Here is a 20178-nt window from a genome sequence, read left to right on the forward strand (position 1 = left end):
TAAGAACATTTTACGTAATAACCTGCACTAAAGGCCTTATGCTGCTGATATTTAATTGTTTTGCATTTTAACGGAGTGTTTTTAACTTTGTGCAACATTGACTCAAAATCAGCATAAACGACAAAAGGAGTCGTTTGTTTATACATATGATTTTTAAATTCAACATTCTGATATGATGGAAACGAAACTTTACATTCATTGATTTTCTCACAATATTTTGTATGATCGTTTAATCTGTCAAAACTGCTAAAATAATTCAAACACCTGTCACATAAAAATTTTTTATTATGATTCTTACTCAACTGACTAGACATGAGTCGAGACATATCTTTAATCATACAATAATGATATTTAATTTCTACAGATTCATCGTGAGCCATAGGTGCTTCGTAGTCATTCAATTTTGGAAAATATTTATCCTGCACAATCAATAAATTTACATGTTTAGTTAATTTGGTTTTGCATAGCCTTACCGGTGTTGTTACGTAAAATGTTCTCTCTTTAGCAACATTCATTTCTAACCCGTAAACGTTTACAGAAATGTTATTTAACTTTTCAAATTTTGAAATACCCTTTATAGTCATAGGTGTCTTCAAATTCTGATAGCTTGGTCATTAATTTATCGACTACGTTTCTATGAAACCATAAAACTAAATCCGTTCCTCCGTCCAGGACAGCATTTTTGGTGTTGAAATATTTAAATTGGTTAATATCACCTTGATTTGATTTTCTAATGAATTCTCCACATAATGTCATGTTACATTTTATCATATTTAATTTTTTAAGATGTTTTTAACTCGAATTTTAAATAACTTAAAACAATCCCCAAAAAATTGCATTAAATTTTTGTGTCCTAAATTAATAATTATAGCCGTTCTGACTCTACTCGAAAATACGGAATTTACATCTTCCCATTTAACTCTACGATGTTTATTATTAATTCCGCCACCCACGCGAAAACCGAAATTTTTAATTTCCAATTTAATTGTCTTTAAATGACCTGCGTTTGTCTGTATTTGTCGTAACTTGGCTAATTCCAAGCCCCCACACCGAATCGCTTTAGTAAACAAAGTCAAATGTCTCTTGATGTGTTTTAACCAAATATTCGCTTCTCGCAGTGTATAATGTTGAAACAAAATATTTCGCGCCTTAACTAAATGTTGTACAATATCGCTACTGAGGTTACCAATGTCACCACTCATGATTGAATAAACAATAAAAAATTAATAAATGTAAAAACTCACCAGTATTTTTATTAATGCTCAGCTATTTGAAATGATGTCAGAGGCTGGTTTTTTCCTACGTCCACTTTCCCTTCGAAGATTAGTGAATATTTTCCTCCACAAAGTTCGCCGATGATTGGTTGGTATACTTCGGTCACCCGATGAGGCAGGAACACGACTTCAGTACCTAAATCCAGTAGAACTGCTTCCCCAAATTTTGTGTTTACCACTTTTCCTGAGTGAATTGGAAAGGGTGTCCCAATTGGCAAAACTACCAATTTTTTTATCGGTTTGCGTTCTGCAACCAAAGATGATGCATTAATTTTTGCTAGATCCATCTGCAATAATATGTATTTTCTTAATTTACCATGAAAATATTTTTTTGCGTGCTTCTATTTTTTAATCAACATCTACTTTATTATCTGTGAAATGCACTGTTCTACTTTAAAAACGAGAAAGTTAAATATATTTACAAATAATATTGCATGTTTTACATAATACATAAATTAATAAACAATATGAAAAACTTGGAAAAAATAATGGATAACAGATGCGGTATAAAACCAAAATTTTAAAATATTTTTTGTATGTCTCTATTTTTTTAATCAACAATTACTTTATTATTTGTGAAATGCACTGTTCCATTTTAAAAACGAGAAAATTAAACAACATATTTACAAATATTATTGCATGTTTTAAATAATGCAGAAATAAATTAACATAATGACAAACTTAGAATGATAGTGTATAAAATAAAATACAAGCCCTCTAAAATATATAGAATAGTACTTACTTTGTTTAAATTGTTTTACTGGTAGCACAAATTTTTTTGTAACACAAAACGAACACGTTATTACAAAGGTGAACTGCAGACTGAGTATAACAGAATGGATCCGTTCATTAAATAGTCAGGCTGGTATGACGTAACTCGACTGGAAATTATCGAGAATTGCAAGCCAAATCTTGTCTGTACACACGTGCACCGAATATTGTCGACTGTGAAAACGCTGAATCGTGAGACAATGTTAAAAAGGAATGTAATAATATCCGCTAAAGTTCTCGTTAGCAGTATTTCGCATCATATTACGTCTGGTGATTCTATAACTAACAAGCTGATTCTTGAAAAAATTGTTGCACGTGTTTTCGGCGACCGTGTGAGAAATGTTAAAAGGAAATGCACTATTGGTGTACGTTGAGGCGTATCTTCGTTATTATTAGGGAATGGGGGGGAGGGGGGCACAGCTCCACTCCTAGTGGGGAAATAGCCTCCGCCATTGATGTACGTCGTTCTCATTGGACGTCGATGCACACTTTCCCATTGGGGGCGTTCCAATGTCACCATTGATCGGTGAGATACGAGAATGAACTCAATTCGATGTCATGATGCCGCTATTGGACATAGAAACGTTCTGACATCACGAGTAGGGTTTTTTTGTGTCACCATTGGTCGAGGATACGTTTTAACGTTACAAGTGTTGCGTTTCTGTATCACCATTGGTCGAGGATATGGTCTAACGTCACGAGGGGACGTTTCTATGCCACCATTGGTTAGGCGTTTACTTGGGGGCGTTTCTGTGTCACCATTGGTCTACGATATGTTCTTACGTCACGAGGGGACGTTCCTATGCCACCATTGGTTGAGGATATGTTGTTACGTCACGAGTGGGGGCGTTTTTGTGCCGCCATTGGTCGAGAATATGTTCTATGGTCACGAGGGGACGTTCCTATGCAACCATTGGTCGAGGATATGCTCTAACGTCACGAGTGGGGCGTTTCTGTGTCACCATTGGTCGACGATATGTTCTTACGTCACGAGAGGACGTTCCTATGCCACCATTGGTCGAGGATATGTTGTTACGTCACGAGTGGGGCGTTTCTGTGTCACCATAGGTCGACGATATGTTCTTACGTCACAAGGGGACGTTCCTATGCCACCATTGGTCGAGGATATCTTCTAACGTCACTAGTGGGACGTTTCTGTGCCATCATTGGTCGACGATATGTTCTTACGTCACGAGGGGGGCGTTCCTATGCCACCATTGGTCGAGGATATCTTCTAAGGTCACGAGTGGGGGCGTTCCTATGTCACCATTGGTCAGGCGTTTACGTGGGGGCGTACCTACGTCACCATTGGTCGAGAGGCGTGGCCTATAGACAAGGGGCGTACCTACGTCACCATTGGTCGAGGGGCGTGGCGTTGAGACCCTAGGCACGTTCCTACGTCACGAGGGGGCGTGGCCTTGACCCATGAGGATACGTACGCTTGACGATCGACGTGTGACGTCACTTCCGCTCCAGAACGAACCTGTCACATCTACTAAACTTGTTCGAGAGTCAAATATTAAAACTCCTTTTGTCAACGATCGTCCAGGAAAAAAATGGTATTACAGCTTCCTTAACAGGCACAAGCAACTGTCCCAGAAGAAAGCAGAATACATTCACGGTGGTAGAGGCGCAGTAACTGAAGAGAAAATACGTAAATGGTTCGACGAGGTTCGTATGAATTTAAGCGATATGAGTGCTACCAGTGTTTTAGATCATCCAAAAAGGATTTACAATATGGATGAAACATGTTTTTGTTTAGCCCCAAAAAGTGGTACTGTAATTGGACCGCGAGGAAAAAACATCTATGATGAACGAACCTCATCAGATAAGGAAAACGTAACCACGCTTTTCACAGTAAATGCAGAAGGAAAATTCGCTCCTCCTTTGACACTTTTTAAATATGACCGGATTCCGTCCGCTGTATGCAAAGCAGCTCCTAAAGGTTGGGGATTAGGGAAAAGTGAAAGAGGCTGGTTGACTGCAGAATGTTTTTTTGAGTATTTTTCAAACGTTTTTGTACCCTACCTAAACGAGTCTCAAATAGAGTTCAACGTTCTTGTCTCTTTTTAGATGGACATAAATCCCACCTGACCCTATATTTAAGTAAATTTTGCAGAGAAAATCAAATAATTTTAATAGCATTGCCCCCTAATGCTACTCATATCCTCCAGCCTTTAGACGTCTGTGTGTTTGGGCCTATAAAACAAAAGTGGAAACATGTTGTTCGAAAATATAAGATAGAAAACAATGGTCAGGAGATTACTAAATCATTTTTACCTATGGCACTGGCTCAGTTGATTGATGATCCAAAAATGACCCCTAATATAATATCAGGATTTAGAGCCACAGGTCTGTCCCTTTTTCAGAAAATAATGTGGACTACAGTAAAATTATATTGAGAAAATCCGATATGTTTCAAACTAACGATATTAACACTGAAGCCACAGTTTTCTTTAAATATTTAGAATCAAAAATTGATGTGGTTGTCCTGGACCAATTTAAGACAACAAAAAGAAGAAACCATAAATGGGAAGGCAATGTTGAAGATAAATCGCTGTACAATATTTGGTTTCAAATAGCAAACGAAGTAGAAATTCAACCAACCGAAAGTAGAGATCCGGTTCTGGCGAGAGAAAATCCAGAACCTGATAATAATGCTCTGAACATAATGCTTCCAAATATATGTCCCCTGGTATCTACTACAAATGATAATATGGTAAATGCTGTGTTTTCGCAATCTTCCAATTTTGATTATTTAGCCGAGATCAAGTTCCGACCACATCGACTGCTAGCAATATTGTGATGGATAGCAGTTTTCGCCCAGATAAGGTAGAAGAAGTCAAACGTAATATTTTTTTGCACAAAAACCGATTTCTTCAACAGTATTTTACAATGTGCTCCCGTACCCTCAACAAAAGGAACCGGACTCAAAGAAAAAAAGGAAAAAAGAATATACACCAAGTGTTGTCACATCTGATAAGTGGGTGGAGTATCATGAAGAATGCGAGAAACTTAAAAATGATAAAGAAAAAAAAGCAAGAAAGGAAACAGGCTCGAGAGCATAACAAACAGATGAAGGCACAAAAAAAAGTCGAAAAAATTGAACAAAAGACAACAAAACTTAAAACGACGAAACCTAAAAAATACGATCTAGATTCAGGCTCTTCTTCAGAAGAATATGAAGACTGGGAGGAAAGTGGTAGTAGTGGAGACGATGTTGATTTCATGGAACCAGAACCAGAAAATATTCAAATGTACGATACCGATGATCTGAAATTGGGAGACTTTGTGCTTGCCAGATTTAAACAACTGGGTTAAAGATCGACGACAACATATAAATATGTTGCCAAAATTATAGATATCCTTTCATCAGAAGAGTATGAGATACAATGTTTCAAAAGTGCCAATGAAGAAAAAACTGTGTTTTGTCCTATAGAAAATGACGTTTGCAGTATAGATAAAGGCGATATTTTGGGAAAACTACCCGAGCCTATTGTCCAGGAACAAGGAAGAAAATTTAAGACTATTTTTCCAGGACAATTAGACGTTTATGAACAAATATGAAATCATAAGTACTATTTATAAAAGTTTTAATTATTATTTTCAATACTTTTTACTTATTTGTGTTACCATAAATTTATTTTGTTTTACCTATTTTTGTAGTTCAGTAAATATTTAAGCACAAATATCAACTTGTATCTCTATTTTTATTTAGTTCTTGGGTGGCCAAAAGTGGGGAAAGTGTATGGCCAAAAGTAGAAACACATGGCCAAAAGTAGGGATTTTTGTTGTTCAAAATATAAAACATTATAATAATTTCAGTATGAATTGAATATTTATGATCAGTTGATCTCCTAGCAGAGCAGATTCGAAAGTCAAAATGGCATTGGGCGGAAAGATTTTATTCAAATCCTACATGTTTCTCAATAGAAAAATAATAAAGAAAGTTCTTAAGGTGGCCATAAGTGGTGCCTCTACCCTACCTCATTATTGGTCATACACAGAATGAAGGGGATAGTATGCATTCTGCCATTGAAAAGCAGAAAAAACGAATGCTTAAATCAGGACCAATATACACTCCAACACAGTGGACTCCAATTCTGCGTTTAGCAAGAAAACAAGGGAAGCCTTATAATGTCAGGGAACTATCCACATCAGAGATAATGAATTTAAAACTCTTATCAAAAGATGTGGGATCAAACTTTACCATCAATACCAACGATAACAACGTAAAATGGAATGACATAAAATGTATGCGCTTTGAAAAAGAAAATCCATTTATATTTTTTTACAAAACAGACTATAGTGAAACAAAGTTCAACCAAATTAATATAAGGCGACGAATGGAGGACGACCTTTGGAATTAAAATTGCATAAAGCATACATAACCGCTCCTAAAGTACCAGCTGCAAAAGTAAAAGATCTTGTAGATCTCTGTAAATCTAATATAATTCCACTAGTACACCAACAGTTTTTCTTAAATTTAATTCCAGGTGAATCGGAAAGTGAGTCGGACTAATGTGAAGTCAAAATAACCAAAATTATTGTCCTTTCATAAATAATTTTTATTTTTGTTTAGTCTTTAATAAATAATAACCTAAAGTTTAATATAATTAGATTTTTTTAAACTCATTTAGAAATAATTAACTTTGTGTAATAGGTTTGATATGCAGTAATGTCTACTAATAATTGCAATTGTACACTTATTTTTTGTTGCCTTACTTTTAAAAAAGAGATTCTAATAAAAATATATATATTTCTTAAAAGTTTGTATTGTTTTTTACATTCTTGTTTTTTTTGCCTTTATTATTATAAAGGCAAAAATATACCATTTTTTTTCATAAAGTTAATTAAAATTGTTTAAAAAACTGAAACACATTTCCAAATTTCACAATAAACAGATCAAAACATACAGTGCAATAGGGCCGTAAATATAAAAATTTGTTTTTTTTTTATTAAATTTTTATTTTCGAGTAATTTATTACCTTCATAAATATTAGAAAGGTTATATCTATGTTAATAATAATGTTAACAAAAATTTAAGTCTGATTTTATAGTGGTTATTGGAATTTTCAAATCGTTTTCCTGAGAAAAGCTATAGTTTTGAGTTGTGGCCCTGTTGTATTGGGGGTGTGATATATTGTAACCAAAAAAAATATGGAAAAACAGAGAGCAACATATAGCTCATATAAACATAGAAATACTTTTAAAGGTCTAATCGGAGTGGCTCTCAATGGAGTAGTTACATACGCAAGCAAATTATATCCAGATTCAGTATCTGACAAGAAAATAGTAAAACATTGTGGTATATTAGAGCAGATGGAATCAGGTGACTTAATAATTGCTGATAAAGGGTTTTTAATTTCCGATTTGCTTCCTCCAGGTGTAAGTTTAAATATACCACCTTTTTTAACAACTGCACAATTTACACCACAACAGGTAATTCAAACCAGAACAATTGCTAAAGCAAGTAAAAGATTTATATAATAAAGAAAATGAATGATATTTTCTAATAATCAATCCTATTGTACACACAATCATGGAACACATAGAATCACAAATATCCTTTTAAGCGACTCATATAGCCAAAGTAATATATATATAAAAAATATGAAAATTATTTTGCTTATTATAATTTAATATCTAAAAATAAGTATAAGAGACTTAAAATATATATACAAATTTAAATGAAAATCCTTAATATTTTACATAAAAATACATTGTTGTAATGCACCTCCCCCGTTTTTGTGCTGCTCTAACATTTGATTTTGTTCCTTAGTTTGAGTAAAATAATTCCCTTCATTTGGAAATTTCATAACTTATTGTCACAAATAACAGTTGCTTTTGTACTTTGTTATACTTTCTCTGTAGAATTAGCGAAGCTTCTATGAAATTCAAACACATACATAATATTACCAATATATCTAGATGTTTGAATATTTTTTATTATATTATGTTTTTATAAGACAATATATTAAGGGTATCTTATTTTATTATTATTGAATCAATGAGTGAATGAATTAATTCAATAATCTAGTTAATTAGTTTCAAGTAACATTTTAACATTAAAACTTAAATTAAAAGTCTTTCTATGGATGTAATCTGGTAAATAAAGACAATGTTCTCTTTTTGCTATTTTCAATATGTATAACACTTATATACACAAAATAAACAAAACAATGTAATTTTAAAGTGTTTTATTTCCACATAAAAATGGTACATACTTATTTAAATAAAAATATTTTAATAATAGTATATTTTTTTCACAGTCTTCTTCATAATTGACATCATATATGATTGATTCTGAAGGAGTCCAAATCACTAAGTGGCACACCTTTCTTCTTGTTCATCCAGTTCGTCTTTGGGTATTCCATTTCTTTTTTCACACAACCAGCGCCAAATTGATTGGCATATATGAAAACGGCATGATGCTGGCCAAACACGTTTTAAGGCTTTTCTTTCCGCGTCACTATCATCTGTAATAAATATTTTAGGATAACCCACTCCACCGAAGGCATTTGGTATTAACCCTTTAAGCAGTTGGTATGCTTCAGCATAATCTACAATTGTTTGACCTTTGGTAATAATAACTGCCAAAGGCACAGCTTCTATTCCACAAGGGGTTAACATAATCGAAACCGAATGGTAAATGGGAGATTGTGTGCTCGTTGCATAATAGATGTTACAACAATGACGGCAAACGAGCTTTCATTATATTTTACTAAAATTCCTTCCGCTTCATAAACCTCACTATTTGTTTCATTTTCTAAAAAAACCGAAGAGGTCAGGGTTTACCGAGAGTCTCTTTACCTCTAAAACCCCAGTTCCATCGCGAGGTGCAAGTTTAAGTATAATGTATAAAATTCCCAATATGTATCTTTTACTATTTAATGATAATATTTTATATAAAAGAACTATAAACCAAAATAAGGGACATTGATGAAGTCTCTTCCAAACTAGTAGTTGAGATTGTAAGCATTAGTTGTAAGCTATTTTTTTAATAAAAGTTTTTAAAAACAAGTTTTCTAAGAAGAAAAACAAAATTGGCGCAGTCAGTAGGATCCAGGAGCGGAAGCTGAGTGGAAAAACTGTTTTCACCTTTGGTCTTAAACAATTCACCTGGACGACGAGAACCGAGAAATAGGACCTCTGAACAGAAAGAAGTAAGTGTTGAGCAACTATTTCCTTCGTTTTCCTTTCTTTTAATTTTTTCAAGTAAATTTTAAAGAAAACAGTTGAGAAAATTTTATTGAAAGTTTTATTTTGGTAAAAAGGCAAAATCTTTATATAACAGAATATTTTTTTAGTTAATATTTTTTTGATTAATTTTTTAATTCTGTAATAAGACTATTTTACATCCTTCATAAAATGTTATGAACATCAATCATTTAACTGAATCTTTAAATAATTTAAATATAAATTCCAAAATGCCAGCAATCACTGCTGCTAAAGAAATTGCAAATAACCTTCGTCCCTTCTCTGGGAGAAGCGAACACTTAGAATCGTTCCTAAGTGCAACGGATAAATTTGTTAATTAGATATGGAAACACACCAGACAATAGCCTAAGTGAATTTGTTTTTGCGGCTATATGTTCTAAAATTATTGACGAGCCTGGAGACTTTTTGTTATGCCGCCCAGATTTAAATACCTGGCCCCAAATAAAAACTGCTCTCCGTGAAAAATTCGGAGACAAAGTTGACAGGAAAAAGAATAAACGTACTAAGAGTTTTATCCAATCATAGATGGGGTTCAGATAATAAAATTCTTCTAAATGTATATCAGACATTAATAAGAGGCAAACTCGACTACGGATGCATCTGTTATGATACAGCAAATAAAAATCAACTAAAAAAGCTGGATGTTATTCAAACCACATCTCTACGACTAATCTTTGGAGCCCTTAGAACTACTCCAATAAGAATCCTTCAAGTGTTAGCAAGAGAAATGCCACTATACCTCAGAAGATAATATATATCAATATGCTACGCTTCAAAAATTCTAAGCGCAAAGGATCATACCTTTCTGGAGCATCACTAGAGCAATACATAAATTACACCACCAAGACAGTACCATTTTACGAAGGAGTTAAAAGACTAACGTATTATATCAATCAAATCACCTTGGCATCCATAAAAATATACCAGACACTTCCCTGGACAATTTCTTTACCAATAGTAGACCTCTCCTTACTTAATTATGATCAAAGCATTCACACATTTCTGCTGAGGTCAAGCTTCAGTATCATGCAAATTAACTCAAATATTCCACTTAAAATTTATTCTTCACTGATGCCTCCAAAGATTGCAACGGAGTACAGCTGCTACTGTATCAGAAAACGTAATTTCTGCCACTAGATTAACTGACGGCTGTAGTATTTATATCGCAGGGCTCGAAGCAATACTTGACGCACTAAATCATTGTAAAACCACAAATGAAAAACAAATACTAATATTATCAGATGCATTACAGGCCATTAAGCATGTTTATCCTACACACATCAATCTATTCCTAAATAAAGACACGTTACAACAGCTCCAATTTTCTGGGAAGACCATATCATTTATGTGGGCCCCATCACATGTCAGAATAACTGGTAATGAGCTAGCAGATAAAACAGCGTTTGATGCAATAAACAATGTGTATATTCCGACTACAACAGGTATACCCATATCAGATACTAAAACTTTATTGAAGACTTATGTAAATAGAATCTGGCAAGAAATATGGGATCAAACAAAGACAAATCTTAAAAGCATCAAACCAGACGTATCTTCAAAAAATCCTCCTATACCATCAAAACGAAAAGACCAGGTAATTATCAGCAGACTCCGGCATGGGCATACACGACTTACGCACGGCTACATAATCTCCAAAGAAACACTACCAATGTGCCAAAGATGCCAAACACCTTTCACAGTCAACCATATAATAATAGAATGTCCAGAGTACACCTCAGCCAAGGCGATATTCAAGATAGTCTTTTTTAAATTACTGTAAACCCTATAATAAATTCGGATTTATTTTTTGTTACATGTACATTATACCATATTTACATTATACCATATACCACTTTTAAAATGTACCTTATTTTCTCTATTTGTATTATAAACCTACCGCTAATAACCCCAGTGGTTGATGCGGATAAATAAAATAAAAAAAAAGTTTACAGGCATGTACTACAACAACAATTTATATATTTAAATAAAAATAGAAATTAATCGATGACAGAATTTTTAAACAGTTTAAAACTTAATTATTTTAAATTAAGTCGCATTAAAATTAAAAAAAAATTCTGATCCTAATATCAATCAAGCCACCAAGCTGGTCTTGATAAACCAAAACGAAATAACATCTATTACTGTCCTAATATCTAATTCTCACTCTGAATTAAAAACTCTCCTATTAAAAAATCCAAAATCTATTGAAGAAGCTACATCTCCGTTCATAAATCATTCTCTCTTCGAACTACAAAGTTCATTTGAAACATTTCAATCATCCTAGTCCTAGACCCCCACAAAAATATAATCCACAAAATAATTATTCTTCTAGACCCCAACAAAATATTAATCCCGTAAACATTCAGCTTCGACCAGTTCCACAAAAATTTTTCACAAACGAACAAGTATTTGGCAAACCAGCTAATGTCTTTGCACCCAAAAATTCTCATAAACCTACAGGTAGACCAGAACCAATGGCTACTTCTACTTTTAGTAGATCACCATCAAATAAGAATTTCTCTCAGAACTATCAACGTACAAGAAGACCAGAACCAATGGATACTTCTACTTCTAGTAGATTACCCTCACATAGGAATTTTTCAATGAACTATCAAAAACCACAAAATCATTTTCAAAACCGATATCCCAACAATACAAAACTACCATTTATTATTGAAGAATTAACAAACGTAGAAACTGAACATAATAGCGACTTTGAAAAATTATTGTCTACTTTGGGGTACCGTAAACAAACCCACAAACTGACACATATACAAAACGTGATTAAAATGTTCATAAGTAATTGTCAAAAACACTATAATTCCGGTTCTTATCTTACCGTTGATAATTAGTGTCATTGCGTGATATGTTTTCGACGTGGGAATAATTTCGTCTTCACTTAAATCAGTTGTATTGGAAATAAATTATTTAAACAGATTAGCAATAAAGTTTGTTGCACTACTAATTTCTACATCTGACTGCATCCAATTATGTGGTAACATCTTTTTGTAAATCTTTACAGAAATATCCAATTTATTCAGATCTTCTTCAGCTTGCTATTATTATATATATATATATATATATATATATATATATATATATATATATTGTTATGATGTTTTGTTTGTGTATGGTTTTATGAGCAATGAGTGTTTTCAAATAACATTATATATATATATATATATATATATATATATATATATATATATATATATATATATATATATATATATATATATATATATATATATATATATATATATATGGTTTTGGTTTTTATCGCGGTTCTCAAAGAAGAAGTTTTTAAGCACTTTTTGAAATTATCTTTATTATAATTATTATGAAACACACATATATATCTAATATAGACAATGTAAATTTTAAACAAACTATCTTTAAATTGAAATTCCTATGACACTATTTAAATTATATTAACAAAATTTGGTACCTTTCTGTCAATGAATGCCTAAATGAAACTGTTTTCCAAAATAAAGATTTTAATCACCACTCAATGTCTTCATTGTCAGCCTCGGTTATCCTTCTTTTTGTGAACTTGCATTGCCAAATACACCACGTTTTAATTATCAGCTTCCACCATGTTAAAATATTTTTCTTCCTAATAGTATTTATAAATCGGTAAATATTCTTCCGTTTTAATTGCTTTTTTGTTTATTCTTCTTTCTAATAATCTTTTTTTTTTCTTCCAATCTCCAATCACCATATACATAATATAATTTTTAATCTTCATCTATTACTCTCTTCCAGTCTCCAATCAACATATACATAATATAATTTTTAATCTTCAATTAATACTCTCTTAATTCTATTTTTTAATCTTCATCTAATATACTTTCCAACTACTGAATCACTAATAACTGATTATCTTGACTGACTGAAGAATTATTGGAAATAGTGGGAGTGTATAATAAACTCATAAAATTTTGTGGAATTTATTTCTTCAAAATATTTTTATTTTGTACAATAAATAATTATTGATTGGCATCATTTTTGTGTTATTAATTACCTTTGTTTACTCTTAATATTGGCTATGAGTATGTGTGCTTGATTGTAAAATAATTACTAAAATGATTAGACAATAGTTGTGTCTCAGATTTGCGAACCAACTATAGTAAGTATTAAAACAACTCCTATAAAAGTTTTTCAATGTTACACTCATGCGACATATTGAATTTTTAATTACAGGTTAGCATATATAACAGCATAATAAACCCGATAATAACATATGGGGCGGAAACATGGATTGTGCAAAATACAAAAGAGATATGAGAAACCTGGCCACAAATACTATAAGTGCTTGGAAGAAGTGGATAAAAGGCGGAACACGACATCCGACGGCCTGAAGGGCATTAAGGATTATGAGAAAGAAGAAGAATTACAGGTTGTTCAAGAGACTAAATTTAAAATTGTTTTCTATTATTCATACCTGCCAAATAGTAAAAGATCATTTTCTTCTGCAGGGGGTTTTGGTTCGTGCAAATTCTTCAGTGCTTTTGTGGTTTCTACCAAAGTATTGTCCAAATGTTCGACTTTCCTTTTTTTTTGCGTTTGGACTACTACTTTATTCTGGCGGTGGATGGCGTATCCTCGAACCTATTCTCCTTATCGCAGATATCATAAGAGGAATGGCTAGGCCCCTCTCCTGGGTCATCACAGACTATTTCTATATTGTCATAATCAGAATACTAGAATATAATAAAATAAGTTATATATAGTATATATATATATATATATATATATATATATATATATATATATATATATATATATACTATATATAACTTATATAAAACTTTATTATATATATATATATATATATATATATATATATATATATATATGAAAATTACTTTTAGCGATTCTCGGGAAGAACTGCGTTGAGATTTAAATTCTCAACGCGGTTCTTCCCGAGAACTTAATATATATATATATATATATATATATATATATATATATATATATATATATATATATATATATATATATATAGTAAATTCCTAAAACAGCAGATTTTTACTTATTTTGCACTTTTTAACTTTATTGTTGATATTGAAATCTAGGTATTTTGACATAATTAGAAAACATTAAAAAAATTTCTCGTTATTTTATCTAGTTTATGTTTTTCATGTTAATAAATTAATAAGTATATCATATCTCTAATCTAATCTCTTTCCAGATTTATTGTAAGAACACATGGCAACACTACCGTGTCTTCAATTCATTATATCCCTAGCTAACTTTTCGGACCCCCTATCTAAATGTTGTCCAGTATAAAACAATTAAGTATTTAGTGAACGGATAAAAAATAATTCTAAATATTACCTCAATGTTATATCGAAAGCTTGACTAGCTTGACTTATCTTCTTGTAAAGCACTAAAGTCTCCCTCCTGAGTGTCACCCTCTACAGGATTAAGTAGATGTCCTAGGTCCAAATTGGACTCTCTCTTACATGTAACATTTGTGCTATCATTTAAAAAATATGCCATATCAAAAAACCAGAGTTTTGGCACGTAAATGTCGTCAGTGGATGCCCCACTTGCCTCTGATTTTTTTATTTTATTTATTTCAGTTAAGTATTGTGACCTAATTCCATGAATTTTCTTTTTTATGACATCCACAGTTATAAATTTGTTTTCTTCCATTAAATTATTTTTAATATCTTCCAATGCCTGAATTCTTTTAATTTTGTTGTGGTATTGGCTGGATTTTATATTATATAGGCAAGGATAATTCTCATACAGAATTATTAATTTTTTGGTCAACTCCATTGTCCATATTATTGGTTTTCTATAAAAGATATATATTAATTTTCTCTCTAGCAATATTATAAAACAAACTTGTACTCACTCAGTCGTTTTTACATTAACTTTAGACATAGTATATCTATTTATCACCACTTAATAAACTTAATTTAAATCAAAACACAACAATACACACGTGGGCTAAGGGACGCTAAAGATAGAGATAAGGTTATGTTTTATTCTGTAATCTATTATAAATTGTTATGTTGGCAACATGAATTTTAACGATAAATTGCAAGAAAATAGCATGAAAAATAGAACATGTTCTAAATTTTCGTCTAGCACAGGAATTGCATGGAAATAGTCCGTGCGCATGCGCAGTTCCATGATCTGTCTTGCATGGCTCTTGCCTAGCATGAAAATAGCATAATGTAAAACTGTCTTTACAGTTATGGTATATTTGAAAAATACGAAATTCTCAAAACTTTATGACAAAATTCTGATTTTTCTGTGTGGTTTACTGAAAACATTTTTTGTCACGGAGTATTCTGTTTTTGCAGAAATCCACTTAGCTGTATAAAAATTTTAATTTTAATTAGCTGATCAATAACAAGCATATTATGCTCTTTGCAATTATCCAGCCATTTTTTATTAGAATTTATAATGGCTTCTAATAAGTATTGTTTAATTTTGACGGTTATTTAATACGCGGTTATTACTTTTTCGAAAATTGTATTAAATTCTTTTAATAGGAATAAAATGGCCTCCGAAAAACTTTTTGTTGGTAGTTTCAAATGTTCAATTTCGCATTTTGTTCCATAATCCCGGTTGAAAATTAATAATTCGTGTTTTCTAATTGCTGAACGATCAGAACTAACATTTTGTGAGCAAATTTCGCAATTGAATTTTTTTAATATATAATATAATAGATATCCCGTCACGTAGATTCCCGAACAGGTCTTTAGGGTGGGTTGTACATAAATAATTTTTGTGTGACAAGATTTAGTATTAACCACATCAGAATGATTTATCCCTGGATCGTCAAGACCTAGGCTATCTGTTACTTCATCACTATCCCCTGGATTTCTTAAGTTCTATTTCCGCAGAGTTTGAATCCAGTTCTAATCCATCTACTTCATCATCTTCACAATTTGCTCCTTCGGTGTGGTTAATAAATTTTATATGCATATTGTGCTGCAGAGCTATACGGAAACCCTTGACCTTAAAAAAAATTAAAATTACTCAAAGTAATAAGTATCTATAAATGTTGAATTGTATTTCGGTATTTGCAATTATTTTTATACAGTAAATTTATTTGTGTTTGTGGCTTCGGACTATTCATTAGCCACAGATCGTAGTAATTACGATTTTATTGTAGTGTACTGATTTAAATTGACAAAATTAAGGAAAAAGAATCGTTAAACTATATTTCATACTCTTAAGGAAGTAGGTATGCTGTTAAACCTATTATAATGTAGAGAAGGTCTATTAGCAGTACAATAAAAAATTCTTTCAAATGTCTAATTTTGTTTTTCCCAGGAATTCAAGTAACAGGTCAAATAAAGCAATTATACATTGACTGGACCTGAGATATAGATTATATAGTTTTGACATCAGTAATTTTATTTACTTTGGATTGTTTTTTGAGATAAATAACACTTTACAGACTTGTAATAATTTCATAATTGTGTTCTATATCAAACCCCATTTTATAGAATTATTATGAAATATTTACTTTTACTTACTTTTGGTTGAAGATTATAGCCTCCACGATGTCGTACTACAGAAAAACGATTTTCTAGTTGATCTTGATTCACTCTGGATGTAAAAAAAATTTAAATCCTTCCATTTTTAAGTCCTCCCAAAGCTTTAATATGGAAGTAATAGTCCACTGAAATCTATCCAAGCAGTAAATATTTTTTCTTTCCTTGTCTCCTTCCATATCCGTCGATTCTTTGAAAAGACCAATTCCGTTTTTGAGAGTGCTGTATGTTGTATGAGAGTGCGGTATGCTGTTATATATAGACAAACCCTTTTGGTAAGCATTTGGATCTCCTAACGTTTTGCTGTTTAGGGAATCAAACAATCAATTTATTTGCTTAAAAAAATCGGCTGTATGTTTGCCGACTGGCTCTTTATTTGACCCAAATCATGAGCCGTACGGATACCTTCCGCCTCAGAAGAACTAAAATCCTGGGCTGCCAATTTTACCCTCATCTTTTGAAACGTATTTGGGTATACGTGTTTGGTGGTTATTTGGACCATAGACCTTGATACAATACTTTTCTGATTTGCTTCGGAAGTTTGGACAAAGTCATTCCAGTTTATTTGATTATTATTTGAAAAAAATTGGAGTTTTTTATTAATGAAATTGTTCCTTAATGATTTTATTAAATGAGTGGTAGAAGATAATAGCAGATACTATGGTTTAAATGGTTCCTCATCCACTCGCAGACGACCAACAAAAATGAAACCAATTAGGAAGTAAATCTTCTTACCATTTAGAGCATCTTAAATCGTAATGATTTCCAACGTTGAAGGACCACCCAGTTTACATGGGAAATAAAACCACAAGCGTTAACAATACTTAATTTAATGATTGATTTTTTACTACACTAAGTTGATATCTAGCCAAGGGTTTGTCATGTAAAGTTCTTTTATGTAAACCGCCCGTCACTGTTCAATCCACACTAGTCCGATAAAAACTACACGAACACTGATTCAATTTAAATTATACTAATATTACTTATTATTTTGAACCAAGGATATTTCTGCCGTGCTAACCAAGTAATGTGCTACAATTATTACTAAGCGGAGTTATACAGAACTCAAACTAACAAAGAATCGACCCATTGGGTCTTAAACTAAATTTGTAAGTAAAGCGTCCAGCTTGGCTGGTAGACAACGTGACACACTGAATATTTCAACGATACTCATAGATTGCCATGCCTAACTACCACTGAGGGATTTGAGGGGAACCGGTTCTCGCTTTCTAACAGGGAATTAGTCGGAGAATTTATCTAGGTAGATTTTAAGAATTATTAGCTATTTAATGCCAGTGGCGTAGCAACGCTTGGATACATTTCTTACTGAAATTTATCCAATGAGGTACATCAAAAACAGTATATAATAAAGTATTGTTTAGTGAAATTTGTGGCACATCTTTCGTAGCTCATAGTAAATTATAAGCACGACGATGATTGGATCCTTGGTCACAAAAATTACTTTTGGAAGTAAGCCTATTTCGTTCACTTTTCCTACTACTTCAGATAACTCTTTTAACATTTCTCCTTTTACAGGACCTTTTGAAATGTAGCAAAATGGTATTTTCCATGAATTAATGATATCCCTAACCATAAATACTGCCAACTTGTCCTTTCTTCCTTAAGCTGAAAAATTTTCGAAACCTTCTTACCAGTCATAAAATTTGTTATACTCAAACCCTACTTCTAACTTAATTTCGTCGAATAATATGCTACAATGTTTTTCAACGTCAGTCATGGTTTTAACTTTATTTTTTAATTTCGAAATTAAAGTTGTTTTCACACCGGTTTGCAAATTATATATTTTTAACCAAGACCGAATGGTTGATTCTACTGGTATTTTAAATTTCAATTTATTTCTTAAAAATTTATACAGTCCAGGGGATTTATAGTAAATGGAAAGCGACAATTTCTTTTCAGCTAGACTCCATTTTTGACCTTTTACGTGGAAAAGTTGCATTTCGACAAAAATTTTTGCTTCTTCTGAGCAACGATTTAGAAGGTTTTTGAGTATAATTCTTGGATTGTTTTTTGCTTAGTTTTTGTAAACTCTTTTTTAATCGTAAATTTTGTGACTCTCTGCACCGATTTTTTTTTTTCAATTTATTTATTTTAATAGAAACGGATGTAGAAGTACTTGCGTTAATACGGGTATGTGTATTTTCAGTTTCTATTTTCGCTTGAACCTCGGGTTGGGGCGTTTTATCAGGGTTTGTCCAAAGTGGTGTATAGGGAGTCTTAATACCTTCTACAAAACCAACATCCTGTTCTGGAGACATATCAGCAAACTCCAACTTTCTTTGGCCAAAATAGACTTTTACATTTTGACTGCGATTAACTGTCAAAGTACGGTTAGTTGTCTCACTAGTGTCTAAAAATAAACACATTTTTAAATGAAACACCAAAAATAAAAAACAATCGAGTTTTTAACAAGCATAACGTGTTACCGCATAAAAATAGTTTACTCACGCACGGTTTTTGCTGTAAAATAAGTCCGGAATTGGATCAACTGGCTATTTAATTCTAAGCAACTTTTGATCTATACAGTTTTTTCAAGTCAATACTTTTCGAGTTACTTGTGAGTGGATATGTTCATTTTTCAACAAAAAAAAAAACACACGTTTTTTGCACAAGGAGCAAAAATGTAGGTTTTTTTTTTCTGAATATTGAATAATCTGGATTTTTTGTTTTCCTGTAAGACAAAAATTGGTTAAGATGTGGCTGTTCAAAATTTGCATACACTGGTGATTAGTGACTTGTTCATGCCGTTTTAACTACAGCCTTTTAAAAAATATGCACTTTGAACCGATGAAATTTACAGATCAGGAAAATTATAAAAATTATTGTCAAAAACTGGCAAAGTGAATGTGAATACATAAAATATATGGAATGTTGGAGGGCAACTGTATATACGTATTTCGGACTAATTGGCCCATCATTAGTACAGTGTAGCCAAGTTAGAACAGGTGTACGTTCACTTGGGAAAGGATTTGAATTTTTGCCACGTAAGTGCTACGTTTAAGAAACAAAAATAGCTTTTTTAAACAATTTGAAAAGGGTGAAATGAGTTTTCCCCGAAAAGTGCTTAATTTTTGGTTGTATCACATTGCATCCACGCGGTTTGTTCAAAGGAGGTTTTGCAATATTTTACCGTGAGTGAATGGACTCAAACTTGGCTTTTGTCAAAAATAACGAAAATTATTTTTTTACAATGTAATTGGTATGTTAATTTTAGTATTCCATATTGTGCGATGTAAAATAAAAAAGTACAAAATCTAAAACATGCCCCTATTATTAAAATCGCGTTCTTGTCAAGTAACAATTTTTAGATAATATGTTAATATATCGCTGCATATCGTAAAAAGTAGAGTTATGGAATTTTTTTTACA

The sequence above is a fragment of the Diabrotica undecimpunctata genome, chromosome 9 (genome assembly GCF_040954645.1).
Source record: "Diabrotica undecimpunctata isolate CICGRU chromosome 9, icDiaUnde3, whole genome shotgun sequence".
Classification (NCBI taxonomy): domain Eukaryota; kingdom Metazoa; phylum Arthropoda; class Insecta; order Coleoptera; family Chrysomelidae; genus Diabrotica; species Diabrotica undecimpunctata.